We start from the raw sequence: 9824 nt of genomic DNA on the forward strand, positions 1-9824 counted from the left end.
AAGCTGTCTTACTACCCCTGCATGGCTGGCCCCATCAACGGTGTTGGCCCCAGTAACCCAATCAGCCAAAAAGAGATCTTTCACCAGCCTCCCCACACACAGGGAAAGAATGGTCGGAGAGGGCCAAAGAGAGAGGCCCAAGGTGGCAATGGAGATAGGGAGGAACACACAGGGAGATGGATAGAGAGAACAGCAAGGGAGCAAGAGGAGTTCGAGACACGGGCAGAGAGAGAAAGCTGAGAAAGTGAAAGAGAGATCAATAAAGTGAGATTGTTATGTTAGAGATATCAGTCTGTGCCTATAGCAGCTCCATCAAGACGGCTCTCAAGCCCTGCGGCCAGAATAGCACTGCTACTGAAGCGCTTTGACACAGCATGGGGTCATGACACAATGTAACCCTATGTTTGCCACAGGACAACACCAGATCTGGGTGTCTGCCTCTGCCACCCTGGCACCATTTAAATACTCTACGTCTGCAGATTGTATCTGCAACACGGCAAACGTATCTGTGCAATATGCATATTATTCGTCTAGACCTTTTAGAATATGTGTTTTTGTAATTGCTGTTTTCTTTTTTCAGCTGATGTTTTATGTGATTTATTTTTGACATTCATCAGTGGTCTGTTTATGGGCATGATGTTTGTGTTTGTGCGTTACTGGATTAGTCTATTTGAGTCAGATTTCTTGTTTTAGTCCTTGTGTCTTAAACTGGTTGATGACTCATACATCTCCTACATCTGGTTGATCCACATACATCTGACAGTGCTGTGGCTGGTGACATCACACATACTTTCCCCGTTGCTGCTGTAGGCTGTTTGTTTTGCCCTGCTACTTACAGTACAAAAACATGGACTATATATATATATATAATTTCATGGACTATAATAACTGGTGGTTATAGATGAGTAAGCAAACACTTCAAGGGTCAGTCTGTGTAACCAGTTAAAGGGGGGAAAAGATTAGTCCTCACAAACACGTAGTATGAGAGAAATGTATATAAGTCAAGGGGTAAAATATTGAAAATGGAATTTCAGGGGTATTTGTTTTTGATTCGCCCTAGTTTCTGAAAAGTCTAGTAACAAACTCTTTCCTCCTCTCACATAACCCGGTCCTTATACCACTCTCTCACATAACCCGGTCCTTATACCACTCTCTCACATAACCCGGTCCTTATACCACTCTCTCACATAACCCGGTCCTTATACCACTCTCTCACATAACCCGGTCCTTATACCACTCTCTCACATAACCCGGTCCTTATACCACTCTCTCACATAACCCGGTCCTTATACCACTCTCTCACATAACCCGGTCCTTATACCACTCTCTCACATAACACGGTCCTTATACCACTCTCTCACATAACCCGGTCCTTATACCACTCTCTCACATAACCCGGTCCTTATACCACTCTCTCACATAACCCGGTCCTTATACCACTCTCTCACATAACCCGGTCCTTATACCACTCTCTCACATAACCCGGTCCTTATACCACTCTCTCACATAACCCGGTCCTTATACCACTCTCTCACATAACCCGGTCCTTAAACCACTTTCTCACATAACCCGGTCCTTATACCACTCTCTCACATAACCCGGTCCTTATACCACTCTCTCACATAACACGGTCCTTATACCACTCTCTCACATAACCCGGTCCTTATACCACTCTCTCACATAACCCGGTCCTTATACCACTCTCTCACATAACCCGGTCCTTATACCACTCTCTCACATAACCCGGTCCTTATACCACTCTCTCACATAACCCGGTCCTTAAACCACTCTCTCACATAACCCGGTCCTTATACCACTCTCTCACATAGCCCGGTCCTTAAACCACTCTCTCACATAACCCGGTCCTTATACCACTCTCTCACATAACCCGGTCCTTATACCACTCTCTCACATAACCCGGTCCTTAAACCACTCTCTCACATAACCCGGTCCTTAAACCACTCTCTCACATAACCCAGTCCTTATACCACTCTCTCACATAACCCGGTCCTTATACCACTCTCTCACATAACCCAGTCCTTATACCACTCTCTCACATAACCCGGTCCTTATACCACTCTCTCACATAACCCGGTCCTTATACCACTCTCTCACATAACCCGGTCCTTATACCACTCTCTCACATAACCCGGTCCTTATACCACTCTCTCACATAACCCGGTCCTTATACCACTCTCTCACATAACCCGGTCCTTATACCACTCTCTCACATAACCCGGTCCTTATACCACTCTCTCACATAACCCGGTCCTTTTACCACTCTCTCACATAACCCGGTCCTTATACCACTCTCTCACATAACCCGGTCCTTTTACCACTCTCTCACATAACCCGGTCCTTATACCACTCTCTCACATAACCCGGTCCTTATACCACTCTCTCACATAACCCGGTCCTTATACCACTCTCTCACATAACCCGGTCCTTATACCACTCTCTCACATAACCCGGTCCTTATACCACTCTCTCACATAACCCGGTCCTTATACCACTCTCTCACATAACCCGGTCCTTATACCACTCTCTCACATAACCCGGTCCTTATACCACTCTCTCACATAAGCCAGTCCAGCATTTCTTGAACTTTAGAAAAAAACATCTTAATCTAATTTGAGATTCCTAGGGAAGTCCAAAAGTTTGTATCTAATGGTTCACTTTTCACTTTGAAATATTCAAAATTAGGCCAAATAAATCATTCAGTCTATTGAAATATTTATTCCAAGTTGAAAACTTCCATTCATAATTCACATGGATAGCCATGTTTCAATTGAAAAATGTGTGCAATAAGTTGTGATGGTAAATTAAAATCATACACTTCGTCTATGAATGTGGTGTCATAGGGAGTGAGGGCATCTTTGCGCTAAGCTAGTTAGCAATGCTGTACCCGATGCACGCTAAGATAGCACGAACGCTAGTTATTATTAATCGAAACTGCCTCTAACTTCCTTCGTACTGGACACAGAGTCATAAAAATAGTATCCACGAGTTTATCTGACTCCATGGAACGATCCCTTTAATACACTCACTCCCTATGACACCACATACAAAAGCTTGCAAAGTATATGATTTTATCTTACCATCACAACTTATTGCACATATTTTTCAACCAAAACATGGCTAACCATTTGAATTATGAATGGAAGTTTCCAACTTGGCATACATATTTCAACTAATATCAACACTTAAAATGAGTTGTGGAGAAATTGTTTACCTTCTGTAAGTTTAAGGAATATTGGCTCGTGCCTTGTAATTCTGTTACCAGAAACCCACATACACTACATGATCAAAATTATGTGGGCTTCTCAAACTTCTCATTCTCGAACTTGTCGACTTCTTGAACTTTTCATTCCAAAATCATTGGCTATAATATGAAGTTGGTTCCCTTTTTGCTGCTATAACAGCCTCTACTCTTATGGGAAGGCTTTCCACTAGATGTTGGAACATTGCTGCGGGGATTTGCTTCCATTCAGCCACAAGAGCATTAGTGAGGTCGGGATCTGATGTTTGGTGATTAGGCCTGGCTTTGTGCACGGGAGCATTGTTTATGCTGAAACAGGAAAGGGCCTTCCCCAAACTGTTGCCACAAAGTGTATGCTGTAGCCTTAAGATTTCCCTTCACTGGAACTAAGGGGCCTAGCTCGAACCATGAAAAACAGCCCCAGACAATTATTCCTCCTCCACCAAACTTTACGGTTGGCACTATGCATTGTGGCTGGTAGCGTTCTCCTGGCATCCGCCAAATCCAGATTTGTCCGTCGGACTGCCAGATGGTGAAGCGTGATACATCACTCCAGAGAACGCGTTCCCACTGCTCCAGAGTTCAGTGACGGCTAGCTTTACACCATTCCAGCCATGTTTGGCATTGAGCATTATGATCTTAGGCATTCTGTGCGACTGCTCGGCCATGGAAACCCATTCCATGAAGCTCCAGATGAACAGTTCATGGAAGTGAGTGCTGCAACTGAGGACAAATAATTTTTTACACGTTAAGCGCTTCAGCACTCGGCGGTCCCGTTCTTTGAGTTGACTTGTTGTACAGGTGGCATCCTATGATTATGCCACATTGAAAGTCACTGAGCTCTTCGTTAAGGCCATTCTACATGGCTGTGTGCTCAATTTTATACACCTGTCAGCAACGGGTGTGGCTGAAATAGCCAAATCCCCTCATTTGAAGGGGTGTCCACATACTTTTGTATATCATTTCTAATTTCTCTCCCTATTGAGGAGGGAGAATAATGAATGTTCACCGAAGTAACAAGTAATGGTAGACCTACCAATCAGTTAAAGTGATTTGTGTGTTTATTAGTTAAATGATTAAAACTCATAATTACGTAATTAAAACTCGTAATTACTGCAACTGAATTGGAAATCATATTAGTCACAAACCACTGATGGGTCACCTGCAACTGTGCGCCCTTCCACTGGCATACTGTTATGTTCTACAACCCCTCCCTCTCTCTCTCTGCCTCTGTCTCTCTCTGCCTCACTCTCTCACTCTCCAGTTCGTCTCACCTCTCCCAGCTCTTACTGATGACTACCCATGAGCCCCCTCTCATTGCCAAAATCCTGAACTATCTCTTTAAGACTAAACTATATCTTACTGAAGAGACTTGGATAACTGGACAGATTCCAAATATATACATTTGATCTGTCTCCCAAACCGTTGGAAGTCTTATCGAAAAATGCGTATGTTAGGTTTAACAAAGCGTTTATTTTGAATTCAAATGATTCTCTTTACTGTCAGCTGACCTATACAGCCTAGCAACCCCACAGTTACACCTCCTACCTTGAAAGTCTTGAGTTACAGTTTCAGTTTCATTTCCACATTGAGGCTGAGGACAGGTTTGGTCCTCCTGTCATGGTGACCGCCGTGTCAGCAGAAAGCTGTTGATCAAACCTGACATTCCTCCATAGAGGACAGACTTTGTCACACATGTCACTACGCCACTTAGTTTTAAAAGGAGCCAGTCCAGTGGTCCCACATGTTAGACGAGCTGCTCTCAGGTGTTCAGTGTGTCTGGTTACAGTGGCCTGAATATCATGGCCCCTCATGAACATCATGACCCCCCTCATGAATATCATGGCCCCCTCAGGGATGTCACCTCATCCTGAAAGGGAACAGGAATGTAGCCAGCCAACATGTGTTCATGGATACAACCAGTAATTTAATGTGGAATATAGATGTATCATGAATAGAAGTGAGAACTGAGAACAAATGCATCCAACTTGTGAATATCAGCGTATTATTCATTCGATCTATGATTTGGTATAACCTACCTACAGACACAAAAAGGAGGATTGCAAATACACACATGGACGGTCACACACGAGGCGAACATTGACACTTCTTCAGATTCAAATGAAAGTTCATGTACAATTACTGTTCACATTACTGTACAAAGTCTGAATACTCAATAATCAATTGCAGGAACAAAACCTATTCACAGACATAACAGACACACACACACACACGCACAATTGGCCTAGCGTCGTCCAGGTTAGGGAGGGTTTGGCCGGTAGGGATATCCTTGTCTCATTGCGCACCAGCGACTCCTGTGGCGGGCCGGGTGCAGTGCACGCTAACCAAGGTCGCCAGGTACACGGTGTTTCCTCCGACACATTGGTGCGGCTGGCTTCCGGGTTGGATGCGTGCTGTGTTAAGAAGCAGTGCGGCTTGGTTGGGTTGTGTTTCGGAGGAAGCATGACTTTCAACCTTCGTCTCTCCCGATCCCGTACAGGAGTTGTAGCGGTGAGACAAGATAGTAGCTACTAACAATTGGATACACATAATTGTGAAGAAAAAGGGGGTAAAAATTCAACAACAAAAAACAAAAAAAATGAGTCAGTAATCATGTGTGTAGCTTACTTCATCCGGTTAACCCCCTCAGGTCAAACCCTTACTGACTCTTCCAAGTTCTGTTATATCTATACATTATAATTCTACTTGTGATTACAAAAGCACAATGATTGATGTTTTGCTTTCGCTTGAGATTAAGGATCAGTGATAGACCTTGCAAGTGCATGAAAAGGTGAACTGTACAAAGTCATATGTCTGTGTGTTGAAACTATACTTTGAGTAACAGATGGATAAAGGGAACCAAGAGTTCCTGTTGTTGCTATGTTCCAGTCTTACTTCTGCTAGCACATGATAGCAATAAGGGGAAGAGTGATTGGGAAACTAGCTGCCAATAACACAATAAACTGAACTCTGCCTAGCAGAGACATCTTTATAATAGCAACTATGAATTTTGAGCTTATATGGTACTAAAGTTAAGGGACATCACCCCGGGCAGAGTGATCCTCAGTAGGGGATAAAACGTTTTTTTTTGTTTGTGCTATGTGACACCACCGCCAGGGATCAAGTTACTGAGTTGACACCTCCAGGGATCAAGTTACTGAGTTGACACCTCCAGGGATCGAGTTACTGAGTTGACACCGCCAGGGATCAAGTTACTGAGTTGACACCGCCAGGGATCAAGTTACTGAGTTGACACCTCCAGGGATCGAGTTACTGAGTTGACACCTCCAGGGATCAAGTTACTGAGTTGACACCAGTGCCAGGGAACAAGTTACTGAGTTGACACCAGTGCCAGGGAACAAGTTACTGAGTTGACACCTCCAGGGATCGAGTTACTGAGTTGACACCTCCAGACAACGAGTTACTGATTTTGACACCAGCGCCAGGGAACAAGTTACTGAGTTTGTCATCTAAATTGTTCAGAGACAAAAACAAAGAAAGATAGAAAGAGAGGGGGGCCTGAATGGAAGGTGCCTCTGTTCAATTAGAGGTGGCAAATGAATTAGAGCCTGAATAGGAATGACTTAGCAGTGAAAAGCGCTATAAAGAAAGGGCCATAAGGAGTGACTGAATGTCCCAGCACACACTGGCAGTGAATGAACGTGATCCCATTATTTTGCAATTAAATTTATTTTCCTTTCTGCATCGCTCAACATTGTGCAATTAGTCAAAATATCTTTTATGTAGCCACTGTTGTTTTTTCGTAGTCTTCGACTTGATTTACTCCAGTCAAAGTTGTGTGTGTGGCTCTAAAATGCTCCATCGTTTTTGTGTTTTGTTGTATTTTTGCACTTGCAATAAAAAAGCTCAATTTGAAAAAGCAGATGTTTTGAATGCCTCAACTAAAGGTTGAGAAGAGGGTTATGGGGGGGACGTCATTTTAAGGTCTCACGGATTTGAAGGTCTTTTAAAGCTATTTAGTGCCTTACCCAGTCCTCAAATTTGTTTTATTCCCACTATATTCATCCAACAGGATGTGAGTAGTGAAGTGAATAAGCTTCAGTCACAGGTCTGCTGATCAGCTCTGTCACTGGGGATCTGGACCTGATGGTAACAAGTACAGTTCCTCAAGTACACCACACCATACCACTGACCATAACATCATAATGGGTCAATGACTTCATTCAGGGCAGGTGGGACAGAGTTTTGAGCCCCACCTGTTTAGTCAAATAAAAATACATTCAATTAAATGATATATATATATATGTTGGCCTGTTTTGCATGTTATTTTGGCATTCATTATTGTTTGTTTAATTAGTGGTGGCAAATTAATTAGTGCCAGAATAGGAATGAATTAGCAGTATAAAAGCGATATAAAGAAAGTGCCATAAGGAGAGACTGGAGGTCGGAACACACACTAGGGTTTTGTCACAGTCAGTGAACGTGATCCCATTATTTTGCTATTAAATATATTTTCCATTTATGCAACGCTCAACTTAGTGCAGTTAGTGTACACCCCACCACCTTCCTTCAAACAGCTGTGAAGTAGTGACTGTTGTTTTATGTACTCCTCAGCTTGATTTACTCCAGTCATAGTTGTGTGTGGCTCTAAATTATTCCAGAATTTTTGTGGTCAGTTGTTGTTTTTGTTTTATTTGTGCAGTCACCGTGCCCCTGAGGCGCACTTGCAATAAAAAGGCTACATTGGGAAATTCTGATGTTTTGAATGTCTCAACTAAAGGTTGAAAAGGGAGGGAGGGCGGTCATTTTAAGGTCTCGATGATTTGAAAGGTTTTTAAAGCTATTTAGTGCCCAGTGCTCAAACCTGTCATCATTTCTGGATAGTTTTATACCCACTATATTCATCCAACAGGATGTAAGTAGTGAAGTGAATAAGCTTCAGTCACAGGTCTGCTGATCAGCTCTGTCACTGGGGATCTGGACCTGTTGGTAACAAGTACAGTTCCTCAAGCACACCATACCATACCACTGACCATAACATCATAATGGGTCAATGACTTGGGCCTACCCACACCTTTTTATTGGTGTTCTTGACAGAAGCAGTGGACGACTGTACCGTCTGCCCTTCACAGTGTCACGTGATTGGTAGTGGCCCTGGTAACCGTGTAGTTGTCACCGTGGAGACCAGGAAGAGGTGGTAGGAAGAGGGTTAAGCCCCAGATTATTTACCCAGCCAGCGGGGGAAGAGGAAGAGAGGAGAGGAGAAGAAATGGAAAGAGAAAAGAGGAGAGGAGAGAAGAGAGGTAAAGTCTTCCGAGTCTTCTCTGGTCTCTACTCCTCTCGTTACGGGGTCTGAGACGCCGAAGCTTCCCACCATTAGCTCTGACAAATTGAAAACTCTAGTCATTGGCGACTCCATTACCCGCAGTATTAGACATAAAACGAATCATCCAGCGATCATACACTGTTTACCAGGGGGCAGGGCTACCGACGTTAAGGCTAATCTGAAGATGGTGCTGGCTAAAGCTAAAACTGGCGAGTGTATAGAGATATTGTTATCCACGTCGGCACCAACGATGTTAGGATGAAACAGTCAGAGATCACCAAGCGCAACATAGCTTCTGCGTGTAAATCAGCTAGAAAGATGTGTCGGCATCGAGTAATTGTCTCTGGCCCCCTCCCAGTTAGGGGGAGTGATGAGCTCTACAGCAGAGTCTCACAACTCAATCGCTGGTTGAAAACTGTTTTCTGCCCCTCCCAAAAGATAGAATTTGTAGATAATTGGCCCTCTTTCTGGGACTCACCCACAAACAGGACCAAGCCTGACCTGCTGAGGAGTGACGGACTCCATCCTAGCTGGAGGGGTGCTCTCATCTTATCTACCAACATAGACAGGGCTCTAACTCCTCTAGCTCCACAATGAAATAGGGTACAGGCCAGGCAGCAGGCTGTTAGCCAGCCTGCCAGCATAGTGGAGTCTGCCACTAGCACAGTCAGTGTAGTCAGCTCAGCTATCACCATTGAGACCGTGTCTGTGCCTCGACCTAGGTTGGGCAAAACTAATCATGGCGGTGTTCGCCTTAGCAATCTCACTAGGATAAAGACCACCTCCATTCCTGTCATTATTGAAAGAGATCATGATGTGTAGTCTGGCCCAGGAGTGGGAAGGTGAAAAGAAAGGCTCTGGAGCAACGAACCGCCCTTGCTGTCTCTGCCTGGCCGGTTCCCCTCTTTCCACTGGGATTCTCTGCCTCTAACCCTATTACAGGGGCTGAGTCACTGGCTTACTGGCGCTCTCTCATGCCATCCCTGGAAGGGGTGCATCACCTGAGTGGGTTGATTCACTGATGTGGTCATCCTGTCTGGGTTGGCGCCCCCCCTTGGGTTGTGCCATGGCGGAGATCTTTGTGGGCTATACTCAGCCTTGCCTCAGGATGGTAAGTTGGTGGTTGAAGATATCCCTCTAGTGGTGTGGGGGCTGTGCTTTGGCAAAGTGGGTGGGGTTATATCCTTCCTGTTTGGCCCTGTCCGGGGGTGTCCTCGGATGGGGCCACAGTGTCTCCTGACCCCTCCTGTCTCAGCCTCCAGTATTTATGCTGCAGTA

The sequence above is a fragment of the Oncorhynchus kisutch genome, linkage group LG10 (genome assembly GCF_002021735.2).
Source record: "Oncorhynchus kisutch isolate 150728-3 linkage group LG10, Okis_V2, whole genome shotgun sequence".
NCBI lineage: Eukaryota > Metazoa > Chordata > Actinopteri > Salmoniformes > Salmonidae > Oncorhynchus > Oncorhynchus kisutch.